The sequence below is a fragment of the Eschrichtius robustus genome, chromosome 5, assembly GCF_028021215.1.
Source record: "Eschrichtius robustus isolate mEscRob2 chromosome 5, mEscRob2.pri, whole genome shotgun sequence".
NCBI lineage: Eukaryota > Metazoa > Chordata > Mammalia > Artiodactyla > Eschrichtiidae > Eschrichtius > Eschrichtius robustus.
Window position 1 is genome coordinate 55,462,790 of NC_090828.1, and position 18,045 is coordinate 55,480,834.

An 18,045-nucleotide genomic window follows, 5' to 3' on the forward strand; every position below is an offset into this window, starting at 1 on the left:
TGGAAAAGGAGCCATAGACAATACGCACATGAATAAGCATAGCTATGTTCCAATAAAACTTTATTTACAAAGCAAGACTGCAAGCTTGTAGGCTATCATTTGCTGACTCCTAAACTAGATAATGAAAGATTAGGAAGCATTCTTGGAACCAGATACTGGAGAGTACTTTCAAAGATTATAGATTACCAAAGAGCTTCCCATGGCAGGTCTGTTAATCTGTGCTACAGTTGGCAAAGCATTTACAAAGCAGATTCTGAATTTACTGGCTCCTTGCCAACTTCAGGTTTCTCTATTTCTTCTAATGTGTGAAAGAAGGTACTTTATGCTTAGAAACACATGAATTGAAAAATACTAATAAAACAAAGGGTAGAGAAGATTGTTTTGATCAGAGAAAACTTTTATTTATGATGCCAGTTTTATTAAAAGCCACATGTGAAAAAGATTTGCTAATTTCCACCTGAAGGATAACATCCTAAGTAGTCCAAGAATATTTTAAGAAAATGAATAAATTTTTTTAACAAAAGGAAAAATGTAAACTAACTCTATTTGTAAGGTTTGTTAAGTTTATAAAATTTAAGAAGGTGAAAAGAAGCACAAAAAGGGGCAAAATTTATTTAGTCCAAAAATGAGTGATGAGACAAAAGTCTATATAAGAGCATCCAAGTAACGAATTCTCAACACCCACCATTCTCCCTGCAGACCCCTCCTACGTAGTTTGGATTCCTCATCTTTGCCACACTGTATTCGATTTAGTATAAATTTTGGTATTTCTTTGCCAGTTTCTCCTTTTAAATGTTTTATTCTAGAATAATTTTAGATTTTTAGAGAAGTTACAAATCTACTACAGAGAGTTCCCGTATACCCCTCACCCAGAACTTCCTTCAGTTTCCAGAAGCTGACAAAACAAGAGATTTTTAAAGTTCAACAATTTATAATGCCAGTTGAAAAAAAAATTAGATATTTGAAAATAAATTCAAATGCCAAACGTGTAGTTATTGTTTAAATAAACTGTATAGTACTTTCAAATTTAGTTTTCTAAACATGAAAATTCAGTCAGCAAATCACCCTTCAGTTCTCAGCTTCTGTCGCCTCTAAATAGGCACATGCCCTGTCACTTTTCCGCACAATATTCATTTCCTTCACAGCACTTATTTCACTCAATAGTTACATTATTTGTTTATCGGCTTATTGTCTATCCCCAGAGACATCATCTGTTTCCTGCTCTCCTTGTTATAATCTCTGCACCCAGAATAGTGCCTGGTACACACTGAGTAGAGACATTCAATAGACTTTGCTGGATGAATCAATGAGCAAACACCTTAGATATGGCAGGGGTGATATAAGGCACATGATAAAAGACATCTATTTAAACTGCCATTGTTTCTGAAATTTCAAACATTTAACACCAGCCATACACAGTTGAAGTTTTGGGGAACCTATGTGTTAGTCTACCATCTTTGTAATCACTTCTTACTGAGACAAAGTCTCGAATTGTTACTCCTAATAAACCCTTGCACTCTGAAAGCCAAACCTTTCAAAGTAGATCTGTATTGTTCGTTCACTGCGCTCAGTACTTCCTGGCATTATTCATTTGATGTGAAAAGTCAACAAAGAAACATTTATTTTAAATAAATTTATTTATTTATTTTTGGCTGCATTGGGTCTTCGTTGCTGCGCGCGGGCTTTCTCTAGTTGTGGCAACAGGGGACTACCCTTCGTTGTGGTATGCGGGCTTCTCTTTGTGGTGGCTTCTCTTGTTGTGGAGCACGGGCTCTAGGTGCACAGGCTTCAGTAGTTGTGGCACGTGGGCTCAGCAGTTGTGACTCGCAGGCTCTAGAGCGCAGGCTCAGTAGTTGTGGCGCACGGGCTTAGTTGCTCCGTGGCATGTGGGATCTTCCCAGACCAGGGCTCGAACCCATGTCTCCTGCATTGGCAGGTGGATTCTTAACCACTGCGTTACCAGGGAAGTCCAAAGAAACATTTAAATCACCCTTAAAGTTAGACTAATTAAAGTCTAATTAATCATCTTTCTGTACCTAAAAATATATTTGGAAAAGACTCAAAAATACTGGATTCCAACCTTATGGAGGCTTGGAAATGAGACATTTTGAGAAGACAGGTGAAAAGCTTAAAAGACTAAAGCAGAAGTGATGCAGCTCTCCTTCTTCCCTCCCACTGCCTACCCCTCAGCCTCAAGTTCAAGGAGTCACCTGGTTGTAGGAAAAAGAAAGGAAGGACAGAAGGAAGGAAGGAAGGAAGGAAGGAAAGAAGGAAGGAAGGAAGGAAGGAAGGAAGGAAGGGAGGGAGGGGAAACTACCTATTCCTATATTCTCTATGAACACTTACATTTTTCCCAAGGTCAAATATTACAAAATATATCCAAAAATCAAAGCACTTGATCCCTTGACTCACCAAGGGAAAAGAAAGTCATTCCAAGGTAAGCATCCATTTATCAGATAAAAAGAAGCAAGAAGGACAAAACCATTGGGGCACTTTCAGGCTCTGTGTTTCATTTAGAGCATTTATCTTTCTTCTGCTTCTGGACCTGCACTGTGATGAAGGGTGAACACTAATAAATGCATTCAGTGCAGCACAAATTGATCCACCATCCAAACAGTACGATAATCCCACTGTCACTTCTGGAACATCTCCTGCTTATGATGTAATGAGTTGCAAATAACTCAAATTATTTGGTGAACTAAAGATTTAATAGAAATATATCAACACCAATACTAAAAATGGAGGTGAGGGAAATTCATACATAAATACATAAATTTTGAAAGACCAAAACTAATGATAGTAATAAAAGGTAAATAAAACTCTACATTTTTTCTCTCTATAAAAATAGAACAATTAGTATTAGTAATGTTGAGATTATTCATTTGAAGAGAAATGAGATTCAAATATAAAATCAAATAATATTAAAACTCCATAAAGTTAACTTTGAAAATTCAATGTGAACTCATAATTTTTTATTTTAAATATATAATTATTTCTGACTCTGTTCCCTGAAAAAGTCTGGAAACACTGATAACCGATAAGAATGAGCACCCTTAATGCCCAGACTGTAGTTTCTAAATTCCATTTTCTACTAAAAGGAACCAGAGCTCCTTGTAATAACTGATTCTTAGACTGGACTGTGAAATGAACAAGAGGAGCTTAAAGTATCCTGTTGAACCAAAAAGCGGTGTCAAAAAAACTAATGGGACATGGATGTTTCTGGGATGTTCTGTATCTTGATCTGGGTGCTGATTATATGGGAATGTTCAGTTTGTGAAAATTCATTGTGATTCACTTATGATAGGTTCTCTTTTCTGTATGTATATACAGGAACCAATCTCAAGGGGCTCCCAAGGAACAAAGAAGGTTTTATTTGAGCATCCAGAAAAAAAAGTCACTAATCAAATCATAAAGATCTTTAAAATCCATGAATTTACAATGATCCTCAAGAAATAAAGGAACTCTCCCCCTAAAAGAACAAAGAAATATATTTGATCACCTTTTGAAGAAAGAGGTCAAGTAAAATGGTCTCAGCACTGCCAATTCTCATTGGATATTCTCTCCGTTTCTACTACTGAGGGAGAAGTCTCATGATCTTCATAAGAGGTAAAAGGGAGCAAACGTCAGCTTTCATGCCATGCCAGGGTTGAATACTCTTTCTCTTCTTCCAGTTTTTGCCGATGTCATATTTGCTGACTGGCTAGCTGATTTACTGGGTTTACCTTTTTCACCACATTTCAACCTGTTTTATATGTCAATAATGGCCCTCATGGGTTTCATTTTTTCAGTCCTAGTTGTCCTTTCCTCAGGGAGTTAAGGGAAGTGGAATGTGGAGCCAATAACGGGAATGCCAAGGAAAAAAGAGATAAAGGGTTTTCTGGAAGCATTTCTGAGTATACATGCATACACACATTTCATTCCTATGACAAAACAGGAATGAAAATAAACACATTTCCTTAAGGAAATGAGGTGCCAATCACCTGCTTTTTCCTTTTCAGAAGAGTTTAATTTCTTTCTCATACAATCAAGTCACAATTCCTCGAATGTGTGGAGACAAATTTCTAGTTACTTCATTTCCATGAACGTAAACCTGATAGTCAAAGGGACTCATGTACATTTCATCTTTACATGTGATCAAGTATCAAGAGATCCTAGGCAATACTGACTTAAGAGATCCCATGAGACAGAGCAAAAGTAATGCAGCCAGAGGACGGTAAACTACCAGAAGTCAACATCCAATCCTGCTGGGCTTCTTTCTTGTTTGCTTCAACATTAAAAATGAATATCCTGAGGCCTAAAATCTGCTTGAGTAACAGGCACTATCCGTTTGAAAAATGGGTTGTTGGGATAAGAACCACTGTTTTGGGATCAAGTCAGCTTCTCCCCATCTGTAAACTATGATCAAATAATTAATGGCTGAGTTTAGCTGATGTAGACAGAGAAGTGCTATGCCCATAGGGCCCTATGATTTAAAATGCTTTCATGGTTAAGGCTCTTTATTATTATATAAAAGTTTGGTTCGATATCAAATTAAAAGGAACATTACTGCAAGTAGTTCAGTCCCCAACAATATATAGTGATCAAAGATGGGGAAAGAGAAGTTTTGTGATTAACTACAACCCACTGGGCTTGAAGGTATATCTGATTCTGATGGTGAGATTTCTCAGTGTCAAAAGTTCTGCGCATGTAGCACACAGCTCACTGAATCACTCTGGTGTCCAGAATGAGTAAGGGGATAAAAGATGGACTCTAAATGCCTACAGGTGTCATTCAAAAAGAAGCCAACCCAATGAATCACTTTACCTCCCTGGGACCAAAACAGTCAGATCAGGCAATGGAACCCTGAGGTTGTGACATATCAAACTCTGAGATGACAACCTCAAGGTCTGGAAAAAATGATTCAGACCGTATCACTCTGCAAATCAGATTTCCAAACTAAGAACCATGGGCCACCTGGTTTTGGAAAAGTTTTCCTTCTTCATAGGCAAGCCTGGCAGGTGTTAGTTTAACCTCAGAAAGCCACCATTCTCACAGTACACACATTTTATATAAAATAATAAAATGCCAAAAGAGAATAAAGACTAAGAGAGTATTATGTGTAAACTACAGGGGAGAGACTTCATGTAAGGAGAGACAAAATTGATGCTTAAAGCATGAATCTTGGCCTCAAAAGCCTATAGGTGCCAGGCAGGTAACATAAATCTGTATAGCTGGTTGGGTTAAAGACTTAGGGAATGGTAATGACTAGCAAACTTCAGGCCTTGAAATAGTAACAAGACCAGATTTTTAATCTTCCAAGAGAAGCCAGGTTATCTGTTTTTCTCGGGTTTTTCTTTTTCTTTTTTTTATGTGAAGTTTCCTTTTTGCAATGTTGGTAATTAACTCAATTTTAAAAAAGAAAACTTTTACATGTTAAAAAAATTACAGTCTAAAATCTGGCCTGTAGGCCACCAGTCTGCAAGCTGTGCTTTAAAATTTAACTTTAAGGGACTTCCCTGGTGGTCCAGTGGTAAAGAAATTTGCCCTCCAATGCAGAGGACGCGGGTTCGATCCCTGGTCGGGGAACTAAGATTCCCACATGCCGCGGGGCAACTAAGCCCGCGCGCCACAACTACTTAGCTCACGCGCCTCAACGAGAGAGCCCGCGTGCCGTGAACTACAGAGCCCACGCACCCTGGAGCCCGCGCGCCCAACTAGAGAAGAGAAAACCCGCACGCCACAACTAGAGAGAAGCCCAGGAGCTGCAACGAAAGATCCCACATGCCGCAACGAGGATCCCGCGTGCCACAGTTAAGACCCGATGCAGCCAAAAAAATAAACTAAATAAATAAATAAAAATTTAACTTTAAATAATGCAGTAATAAGCAGAAATCTTCTGACATAACAGTGATTACACTAAATTAGCCATGGTTTCTGTTCTACCAAGAAGGAGCAGTCCATGCAAGGAAAAGGTAGAAGTGGTATCAGAACACCTGTGAGTATTTTCCAAATTACAGATGTCTGAACTATCACCACCACCACCACCACTGCTGCTGCCCTTGTGCCCCAGAGAAAATAAGGGTTTGAGTAGAGGACACACGTTGCAAACGATCCCCAAGAGCTCTGATGGCACATCCTCCCACTCTGGGGGTCACTGACCTCAGAAGGTAGAAAGCTTCATATAACTGGGAGGGATGTGTCCAAATGGTAAAGACCAAACTCACTGGGCCTAAGATGTCAAACAGCATATCTAAAGTGGCTCTGAAAATAATAACTGCAAATATCAAAGATGACAAGGACCCCATAGTGAGCATTGCTGTTATATTTATTTCAGCTCATGTGCAAAAATAACACAATCAATTGTCTACCTGTTTACTATGAAAGACTATAAAAACTGTATGCATTTTAAGAATGTATGTGTCATGCATATATAATGAAAGTGAGGATAACCTTTCAGCCATTTTCAGGCGCAGGTTTATTATTCCAGAAGGGAAGGGGAGCATTTTATTTTCACATGATGCCAAACTGTAGAGAGAAAAAGGTTCAATATTTTGGCTTTTTTTTTTTTTTTACTTCCTATCCTTAAAAAAATTATTGCAGAATTTTTTATTAAGATGGCAAACATAACTAGAATTACCATGTCTTATTTTTCGATCTGATATATACATAAAAAATAGAAACATGTTCCTGCGATTTGGTAATATCTCACTCATCTTTTGCTACCATTAAGCATTGCCTAATCTAACCCTGCTTTTGATCTTAAACTTGCATTCTCCTAACTCACCTTGTAATTGGGAGTCAAAGTCTTCCAGGTCAGTTTTAAGGTAAAAGCTGTTGGAAGCAGTTTATCCTCAAGTGCCTGTAGCTTTTTTCCTGGGAACTTGGTCTGTCTACTGAGCCTGCTGGGGTTATCTGGTAAGTTACGAGTGGCTCCCTTGATTTCCTTCTCTTGATCTTTTGCAGGAAGGGGCAGAGGCTGAAAAAGAGAGATTACAGTTGTATAGGTACATCTCCATAGACCTTTCATGAGCCTCTGTGGCCAAGAGAAAATTCCTTCCACTTCATCTTCTGAGGAGAAAGTTCATGACGGATGGCCCCCCTGCTTTCTACCTCCTTTGCTCAATCTACGTAATCTCAAAGACAACCACTGAGCTCCTCAGCAATCAGTAACATGTATAATTTACATCTTACCCAGAGCTGCAAGTAAGAAAACTCTCAATTTATAAAGCAAATATTTTCTAAAAGGAGACGAAGTATATTTTTTAGAAACATGTTTAAACCTCTAATTAAATGTAAACCTCAAAAAGTTTTTTAAAAGTCACTATGAAGTGGTTCCATCACACATGCATATAAATGTACAATACCAATACCCAGATAAAGACCCACTAATAGTCTCTAATTTGTCTTAACAGAGCAGAACTACTGCCAAACTCCTAGAACGATCCTCCAGCACAAAGAGCTGACTATACTGGCAAAGCATAGTGTTCAAACTGACATAATTTCTCAGAAGGCAAAGGAACAATATTTTACGGGAAGATAAAACATGTTCACTTTAAGTTAAAAAAAAACAAAGAGAGAAAGGAAAAAAAAAAAATCTGACCCTGCAATGTGGCAGCAGTTTTTTCCTTCAAGCCACAGACCTTTCTTTAGCAGCCTTGTTTATTCACAAGGTAGCTTTAAAACTTACTCCCCAGGTTTGATTATTTTTCAAGCCTACTGCTTCATTCTGTTTTAGTTTTTTCTCTTTCTACTTATAGAGAAGAAAAAGCACACACACATTCTGAAAAATTATGACTTAATAAAAGTGCAAAAGATTTATGTCTACTAGGTATCTTATGCTGTGATGGCTCTTTAAGTGCCATTTTTCTGCAAAAAAAAAAAAAAAGTGTTTGTTCTAAATGCCCCTCTACCTCTACAAAAAAAGCTTTTAAGATCTCTACTGTGTTGTAAGAAAATTCTGTGCATCTTACAATTCCTAAATAAAATTGATGATTACGATGATGACATAGAAAACTAGGCTTAGGGTCCACCAAGATTATTTCTGTATGCTCAGCATTATATGTTTATTTTCTGCAAACACTACTCAATTCATGCTCTTTAATCCCATATAATTATAGGCAGACTGAATATGAATAGCCAGCTACAGAACACTCCCCTATCCACCTTTTCTTTGCTCTTCCCTATGATGAATTCTGCCAAGCTTAGGAAAAGGAAGAACACTGAAAGAGGGGTGAAAAAAAAGAATATGGTAAAGAGCCCCCTGTGCTCTACTGCAGTTCTTTGTGCATACTCCCACCCCCAATTCTCTTCCCTAGTCTTATTCTCCATAACTTCTTACCATCCTGTAATAGCAAATGGGAAGGTGAGGGAGAATAGAGGACCACGGGGTAATGGTTTCCTCCAATCCAGCAGCAGAGGGGAGGGAGGAGGGAGGGTGAATCTTGCTAATCACACCTAAGGACCCCCTCCCCTCCCGCAGGACACACGCTGTGTGCGTGTCCTGTCTCCAGCCTGTGTAAATCAGACCTTGGCCTGGGGATCATTCTCCCCTTCACTCATCTCTTTCCCCACAGTCTTTGCCTATACATCCTTCAAAGCCCAGCTCAAAACCACAAATTCCAACTCTTTCATCGATTTTCCCAGCTAGAAAGAAGGAGCTTCTCATCACATCTGGTACTTGGGTCAATTCTAACTAATGTGAGATTGTCCTGGTCTTTCTTGCTGCTTACACCTCTTATCTCCCCTAACAGACTGTGTTGACTCTGGAAACAGGGACCAGACCTTAGTTCCTTGCACAGCGTAAGTGTGAGAGTTAAAAAGTGAATTTTACAAGGTTTCTATTTATATGTACTTTGTAAAGGGTTTTGGCTGGTTTTAAGACTATAATCGATGTTTATATGGACATTCTGTGAAATTTTCAAAAGGACAACAACCACGATTATAAAGTCTAGTGCCTTCTATAACCTTCAGGGGGGCTGACCGCTCTGCATTAAAAATTACCAATCTATCAATACATGGTTCACATGTAACCAATCATCCCTGATAGTTACTGAAGCCAGAAATATGAGGAATATTCGTTTCAGTACAGCTTCAAAAACTTGACTAGGACAGAAAGATTTCTATTGTCGCATTCAAATTCCAAATTTCCAGGTGACTAATATATTAAGTTTTATTCAAAAACCAGGAAGTTAACCAAGTGGCAACTAAACTTTATTTTAATTAGAAACTGTAAAAGATCTTGTTTTACCTTGCACATAAACTGCATATGGGGCAGAAGTCCAAAGGTGTTAAGCTTATAAAGTTCAAGTCTGATTACTCCTTGTGACAATACACATTGAAGATTAATTCTTAAAGCCCTCGTTAAAAAATAAACTCAGAGAAGGAAAGGGGTAGTTTCTTTTTTAAACTATAATCAAAATTGATGCTTTAAAAGAAAACATTGTATCTGGTTTTTATCAAAACACACAAAAGGAATCATGTTCTAACTTAATGATACCCTCTGCAGATGAAAGAGACTTCTGACACCCCACCTCCTGAGCTATTAATAAATTAAAGGTTGGAAAGGTTGATTCGAACAAAGTCTTTTATAGGAGCCAGTACTTGAGTAGGAGTCTCTGCAAAATCTCATCAGTGGAGTTTAGTGATTTGGCAAAGGTTCCTTCCAAATGGCTCATTCAGGAAGCAAATGATCCATTATCTTTGCGACAGAATTTTTCCTGTGAGTCGTGTGACTATTCCTCCCACAGCCTGAATTTTGCCCACTAGACACCATGTTCTTGTCCAGCACACTCCCCACACACTCCACTCATTATTCAAGCCCCTCCGAGCACATGATATATCCTACCAAGGACTAGACTGTCCCATGTAGCATAAGTCAATGCAGAGAATGCAAAATGGAGAGGCAAGATAAAGCAAGCTCCATCATTCTGTAAAATACTAAAGAAAAGATTCTTAAAATAGTAAAGACAGTAAAGACAACCAGAATAACCAGAAGAGTATATTTACACAAAGTTAGCAGTCTACATAGCAAAGTCTATTTCACAACAAAATAAGAAATGAGACACTTTTGACTATTTTCTGTACAGTATGTGGCCCATGGTTTTGATTCAATGCCCACATCACTTCCACGAAGAAAGTCTGGTCCTGATTTAGGGTTAAAAATCCTAAACTGCCTTCCCAGAAAACTGCAGCCCAAGACACGGTGCAGGACCTTTCTTCATTATCTTGCTTACCTTGTCTACTGTCTCCACTAAATACCTTAGTTGGTGAAGAGATCATTATTTGGCTATTCTCACTGGCAGCAAGGTTTAGACAAAAAAATTGGATTCTCTCTCCCTACCTGTGATAATCCCAATTACGCTGAGAATTTCTACACTGTGTCTAAAGCCCTGGAGAACACAGTTGTAGTGCTACAGCCCAACAGAGTTTATAGAAACGTGCTGTGCTGAGGTAACTTCCTGAAGATGAAAACCACAAACTCCAGGTACTTTCATATTATAGCTTTCTTGCCAATAACTGAAGAGCAGACTTTTAACTTGGAAATCCATCTAATCTCATTAGTCCTATCATGTATCACAGAGGTTAAAGGACATTTCAAACGGTGAGGAAAAGTGTATGAAAATCAAGAGATGGGAAAGTGCAGACTGTAGTCACAGTGCTCAGAGTTCAGGGTACAGAAAAGGACAGTGGGGGGAAGAAAAGGCAGAGAGTAGGTTTGAAACAGCGTGTAAGGTCTCCAATGCTGATGAAAGACCAGATTTTGCTGGGTGGGCTACAGAGAACAGGAGCGGAGTCTAGAGCAGGGGAGTCATGTGATCACGCTCCAAGGAGGCAGATCCTGGAGAACAAATTGCAGGAAAGAGAACCCAGATGCAAGAGAGGACCTCAGAAGCCAGAGCAGCCAAAAAGGGAGGGGAGAACTACTGAGGAGAGTGGCCATTCACGAGGGACAAGTGAAGAACTTGTATCTGACAGAGCAGAACGTGATCCCATTTGCCCTCACATACTTCTTGTCTTAACAAAAATAATGGCAAATAAAGCACATCTGGAAACATAGCCAATATTTTATAACTATAAATGAAATATAACCTTTAAAAAGTGTGACTCGCTATGCTGTACACCTGAAACTTACATAATACTGTATGTCGACTATACCTCAATTAAAAAAAGAAAAGAAAGCACATCCATTTTTTCAGAAATGTGATTGAAGTGTAACATAAGATATGGTCAACATGCTAATAAACTAAAATAATGTACTCAACACAAAAAACATTTTTATCATTCTGTTACATATCTATGATCTAGGCCAATTTTTCCAGGTTTTTTTTTGGTTTGTATTTAACTTGGTTCCAATTGAGACATATTTCTCTGAGGGTAGGGAAATGTAATATTTCTGCAAATCCCAAAAGCTGAGCACAAGGAAAGACCTGGCACCTACTGAGCATTCAAAGAAAAAAAAATTCTTCCAAATTAAACAGTGCTGTTAAAACTGACAAAAACTCAGATGACTGATTATACAGTTAAGAATTCTGATTATAGATTACTTAAAGGAGTCTTCAGTTTCATTATTCCCTTGACTGTATCTATTTTAGACCCAAAGAACAAATATTGCAGAAACCACTCAATGGTTCTGTTATTCAGCTGAGTAAAATTTTCTTTAAAGTTTTATTTAAAAGAGAACCGCCTTAACTCTAAAGCACTATAAATATGCTTTGGACAATTCCTAATCTTCCAAAAGTAGTATGCTACAGAGAAGGAGTCAGCACTTTTCTCTGTGAAGGTCCAAATCAGTAAACATTTTAGGTTATGTGGGTCATGCACGGCACCACTTAATGCAACTACTCAACTCTGCCCTTGTAGCAGGAAAGCAGCCACAGATAATATGTAAATGATTGAGCATGGCTGTGTTCCAATAAAACTTTATTTACAAAAATGTGAGGGGTCACATTTGGCCCGTGGACTGTAGTCTGCTGACTCCAGTCTAGCAGATAGTCCAGCTGTGTCAACCTGGTGTGGCTTCATTGTTCTTTCCTCCTTGGTGTGCATAACTCTGATGAAGTAATTAAAAAATCACTGAGAAAACGGGCTCCAAGAAAAATCTCCACTGCTGGTGTAGTGATAAAAGGGAAAATAAAATGAAGATATTCTAAGGAAGGGATGAATTCAAGGAGACAAGAGAAGTTTTGGGTAAATTAAAACAAGAATGTAGAGTTTGATGATGTCTCAGATCACTGCTAAGAGAGTCCAATGTATATTCTAAGTGGAAATATGAAAATATGACTCATGAAACCATTTTAGGAAGTGCTCCAATTAATGCCAAAAATGCTTATTAATTGGGAGAAAACTTCAGGGAAAACTTAACCTATTAAATAAAAATATGTTTAAGAAATGCATGTATCTTGACAGAATACTCATGTGAGAAAAAGCCAAGGAATTTGGAAATTTATGAAAGTCTCAGATCATACTTTCTTCATGAATTCTGAAGATCATACTATATTTACTGGATAGAGCAGGGGGAGAATTAAGGAAATACTATCATCAAAGCTTACCAATCTATATTTAAATCTGTAAAACAGTTATGACAAAAACTATCTTAATTCAATTGCATCAACTTAATGAGGTTACCACTAATTTACCATTGAAAGCGACTTACTAACTCTGTGCCCTTGTGCAGATTACTTTACTTCTCTGTGCCTCGGGTTCCTTATGTGTAAAATGCAGCCCTTTCACAGAGGTATCTGAGGATTAGGCCAGTTAATGTACGCAGTGTGCAGAACAGGGAGCGCTCAGATGCTGTAATGCCGCTGCTGCTCCCAAGTCTTGTCTCCGCAGCCAGCTTTACCGGATACTCCTCCTCCGCCCTTGTCTTCTCACTCTGGGCTCCCCTGGGTGGTCCGGACCCACCCAGAGGGCTTCAACCTACCATTTGCTAGAGACAGCTGAGTCTCTCTCTATCCCATGCTAACTTCTTTTCCAGACTGCATTTCCAACTGTCTACTAGACATTTCCATTGGAATATATCATGGGCACCTGAAACTCAGTGGGTCTAAAAATCAAGCCCATAATCTTTCTGCTCTTGCCCCTTTCCTCTCTTTTAGTTTTTGTTAATGACATCACTATCTATCCTTAAACCAAGCTAGAAACGACAGTTACTTTTAACTATTTTATGTGCAACTTTCTCATTCAACTCACCCCAGATCCTCTCACTTCTATCTCCTAAGTATCTTTCAGAGACATCGCTCTCTTTTTGCCACCTCAGCTAGATTTTTTATATCTGCCCCCGCGATCTCTCTGCTTCCAATCATTCTCTCCTCCAGGCCATCTTTCATTGGCACCAGAGTCATCTTTCTTAAAACATATACTGGATCGTATTATTCTCTATTGCTTGGGGGGAAGGACTCTACAGACCTACAGGTGAGTTTCAGAGCACCTGGGAACCTTTTGAAATCGGATAAAAAAATTTGTGAGCCCTTGATTTAAAAAAAGGTCACTGTCTGAGAGGACAATCTTTAAACTGTTCATCAGGGTACAATCTGCAACCTTAAACTGCATCTTAGTCACTCTCTTCATGTTCCACCCTGTTTTAGATACAGTGAACATCATACTTTCCTTCAAACATGCACGTCAAATGCCATTTCACCTCCTCAAGCCTTTTGCACGTGCTAGTCCCTCTACCTGCGATGCTCTTCTCTGCCTGTTGAGCACTTGAGCATCCTTTAAGTCCTGGCTCAGGTCTCAGATGTCACCTCTGTGAAGCCCTGCCCACGTGCACAACACTGCATGGACAACAAATGAGATGCTAAATAGATTTCTGGTGTCTGTATATCATACACTGGTCTGAAATTTCTTAAATTCAAAGCTTCATACTATACAAAATAAATAGCCTTAAATACTTAGACACATATTACGTTTCCTTAAGTCTAGGGACATCCTTGGATTTTAATGAGGTCAAAAGTAAAGACGTTGGAACCTAAGTGCCTAGGTTCAAATCCTGGCTCAGTCAATTAATTACCAGTAATGGGGCCCCAGGCAAGTTACATAGCTTCTCAATGCCTCAGTTTCATGATCGTAAAGATGGAGAGAATAACAGTACCTACCCTTCAGGATATTCTGAAGATTAAATGAGTCCATGTGTATAGTACTATGTAAGTGCTTGTTGTTATTATAATTATTTTTTAAATCAATGGCCAGGACTAGCGGTTCTAAGAGATAATCAGAGAGCAAAACTAATGGACCTTGCCACATAAGCCTCAAGCTTTAGTCAACTGAGTTAATTAGCCAGAGAATACTAACAATAATTGCCCTTTTCACTAATGTTTTTATCAACTGAAAAGTGTTCCAAGTCTACCCGATAAAATTCAGATGTTTCTCCTTTTGCCTCCAATAGCTAAAATTATCAGCTCAGAATATTTCCAAGGCACACCACAAGTAGACTAAAATAATTCCTTTGAATAGGAAAAGAAAAAAACAGAGTTGCTGTTTCCTGGGCAGCAAACTAATGAGCCACCTCGTTGCTTATGAAGTGCCCAATATGAAGGGAAAATGCTAAATAGGAAGTTGAGAAGAAAGATAAAAGAGCTTAATGACTCAGCTTTCAAACAAACCAGCTTATTTGCCAGACATATGGGGTATTAGGCATTTTAGCACCACCCACCTGGTAAAAAAAAAAAAGCTGTGAAATGTAAATCCTAACATCATTGAACCTAGGGAGGAATCAAAATAAGTGCATGCTGTGGTGATGTAGCTGACTTTCATCTGAGTGATAGGATTATGTGACATATTTGGCACTGCCTCTGTGGAAAATTTTCAGCAAAAAAAAGCCATTTGACCCAGACACATATTGCAGTTGTGTAACAGTATTTTTTGTTCCCCAGCAAACTGCCAAAAGGATCACTGTACTCTTTATGAATAATCATACTTGATAATCAGACCTAAGGTAAAACACTTGAGTTAATATCTGAAACTAAGGAAGGAGAGAATAAAGCCCAATTTCCTTATCCTAGTATTAAAGGTCCTCCATGATCTAACTCCAAGCAACTTTCAACTTCATCTTCCATGATAGGCTCCTTGAAATCTTCTACTAAACACAAATCCTTGCAATTCCCCCAAACATACCCACTCTTTGCCTATTCTATGTGTTTCCTCTAAAGAAAACAGTTTTCCTCACATCTCCAAAGTCTAAAGCCCATCCTTCCTTTAAACCCTGTGTGGATGACATGATGCCACTTCCTATGGCTCAGCTAGAAGCAATTCTCCAGGTTCTTAACTTTCATAATCCTTGCTCAGCACCTCCTGGACCTTCCTCAGTCCATCTTGATCAGAGTTTTTGACACACATGTCTTTCATTCCCCAGAATGGATGCCCTCTGCAGGCAACATCCACACCTGCTCCATCTCTGTAAGCACAACTGCACCATGGCACACCTGCATATGGCAATGTGCTCATACTTTTCGCTAATGTATACCAGAAGTATGCTAAAGTGTGCTAAAAGCTCGCTGTGACTGATCACTGAAACCAGATGGACAGAACATGCATTCACACGAATTTTGCTGAAGAAAGGCTTCGGGACTTCCCTGGTGGCACAGTGGTTGAGAATCCGCCTGCCAATGCAGGGCACACGGGTTCGAGCCCTGGTCCGGGAAGATCCCACATGCCACGGAGCAGCTAAGCCCGTGCGCCACAACTACTGAGCCTGCGCTCTAGAGCCCACAAGCCACAACTACCGAAGCCTGCGCGCCTAGAGCCCGAGCTCTGCAACAAGAGAAGCCACTGCAATGAGAAGCCTGCGCACCGCAACGAAGAGTAGCCCCCCCTTCGCCGCAACTAGAGAAAGCTTGTGCGCAGCCATGAAGACCCAACATCGAAGACCCAATGCAGCCAAAGATAAATTAATTAATTAATTTTTAAAAAAAAAGAAAGGCTTCAGTTGAAAAGATATGCAATAAGATTTGTTTTCTTGTGAAGCAAGTTGAGATGAGAATTTTTTTTTAAAGTCTTTACTGAGTTTTGTTACAATATTGCTTCTGTTTTATGTTTTGCTTCTTTGGCCACGTGGGATCTTAGCATGTGACTCCCCAACCAGGGATCGAACCCGCACCCCCTGCACTGGAAGGCGAAGTCTTAACCACAGGACCGCCAGGGTAGTCCCGGGAGATGAGAATTTTAATGCTGCTCCCAGGGCAAAGAAACCACCACTAACATTTACCAACTGGTGATTTGTCAACAACTACTAACAGTGGTGCTTAAAAAGCTTCCCTCCCACTTATATAACTGATAATACACTTCCAAAGTTAGAGAAAGCATAAGACAGCTGGTTCTGTATTTCCCCTACTATAGACTCAAAACACGACTTGCCTCTGAGCTTTGGAAAAGAGCCCTAGAGACCTGTGTACGTAGTGATAATTTCAATCATCACATCTAATGTGCCTTACACTCTAAATCTTCAAGGACCAAAATCAGAGAATCTGATACATAACAGAACCCACAAGTGCCAAGAGAGGGAAAGATTAACAAAAGAACCCCTAAACCCTGGCAGTCTGATATAGCTCGGGCAGAAGTTCACTAGTCCTAATAAGTCACTTGGATGGTGCTAATTGAAACACTTATTTGGATCACAAAAGAGAGGCTGACTTCACTCTGGAGTGATGCTCCAGGGCTATGCTGCTTGGTATGTTCTTGCCAGACCACTGAACAGCTGCCCACTATCCTATATTCACAGATGACACTTCTCTGGCGACTCAGTTCACAAACTGTTACATACATGAGTTTTAATATGCACTCCTAAATATAAGTAATTTTACGAAACCCCAAATCCTGAAAGAATAGATGACTTAAGTCCTAAACCCAGATGAAGAACATTTTTACAGGGATGTCTGGACTCAGAGTCGTGCTAATAGGAAGTTTTCTGTTGAGTGTGGTCCCTGAGATGGTTTTCGTATCAATGACATTTGGAACATTCAGTCTCCAATATCACGTGGCTGGTGTCTCTCAGATTACTGGAACGGCAACTGAATCCTTCGGGCAGGTAGCAGGAGACTCTTTTTTAACTTAAGCACTTTTACAATAACTATAAAATCACTATATGTTCTTTTACAGTACAAATATGTCCACCACATGCACACTGAGGTCAAAATAATATTAAAATCTGTTAACAAATTAGGTATACATTGTCAGTGGCATCACCATAAATTATACAACGGTTTGAAATGATAAAATAGACCCCAAACAAGTATAAGTTTTGTATATGTAATCTGTATTTTTTTCCATACATGGCTTAACTGAATAACCTTGGCCTAATTTCTCTTTGAGTCAGTCTCTTTTACCTCCTGTGCTACTCTGATGGAATTATTTCAAGCTGCCAGTTTCTCAGGCCTCTTGCTGTATCAATTCATCTAGATTTCTATTTGGTTTCCACAGCGACTTACTTGTTTGCTCATTAGACCACAAAAAAATTTGACAACTAAATCAGGCCTATTAACATTCTTATGACTAAAGCTTCCTGTATTTACATAGATGATACTGCCAGTAAAAGCAGAATAAATTTTAAAATGCTGAGACAGTGAACAATGCCATCCATTACAGTTCAAAATTGTTCTGGGAATTTAATTTGTTGTCATAGATGGATTAAAAAAAAATGGATGGAGAGAGCAGGGTAGACTATGATATCACATAAACAGCAATTTCCTTTGAAATTGAGTGCTTCCTTTGGGCACAAGTGGAAATCTGTGGCATCATGGAAAGAGCATGGGGCTTGGAGTTAAACAGGCTTAGTTTAAATGCCAGTTTTAACTATGATGTTTTTTAGCTATGAAACTGGGCAGGTTACTCAGCCTGTCTGATCTTCAATTTCCTCATCTGAGAAAGGGGGATTTGGGCTCTAACAAAACCTAGTTCGAGTTGCTTTGGGGATTACAGATGATATATATTCAGGATCTAGTACTGCACATATCCTATGACAGGTGTCCAAATGTTAATTATGTAGAGATTTTTTAACTCATAAATTTTCAGACTTCAGAATTATTCTTTAGTTCTCGTGACATAACACATAATTTACATAAAAATACACAG

At 38.9% G+C, this 18,045-nt stretch overlaps 1 protein-coding gene across 4 annotated transcripts in view; it reads right to left on the minus strand.

The window, feature by feature from the left end:
* The window catches only part of OSBPL6 (oxysterol binding protein like 6), a 213,312-nt gene that overhangs the window by 117,947 nt on the left and 77,320 nt on the right, over positions 1-18,045 (minus strand). For all 4 annotated transcript variants that reach the window (XM_068544858.1, XM_068544857.1, XM_068544856.1 and 1 more), the window contains exon 2: positions 6,764-6,955. The gene's annotated coding sequence lies outside the window, so the exon portion shown is untranslated. The remainder of the gene's footprint in view (positions 1-6,763; positions 6,956-18,045) is intronic.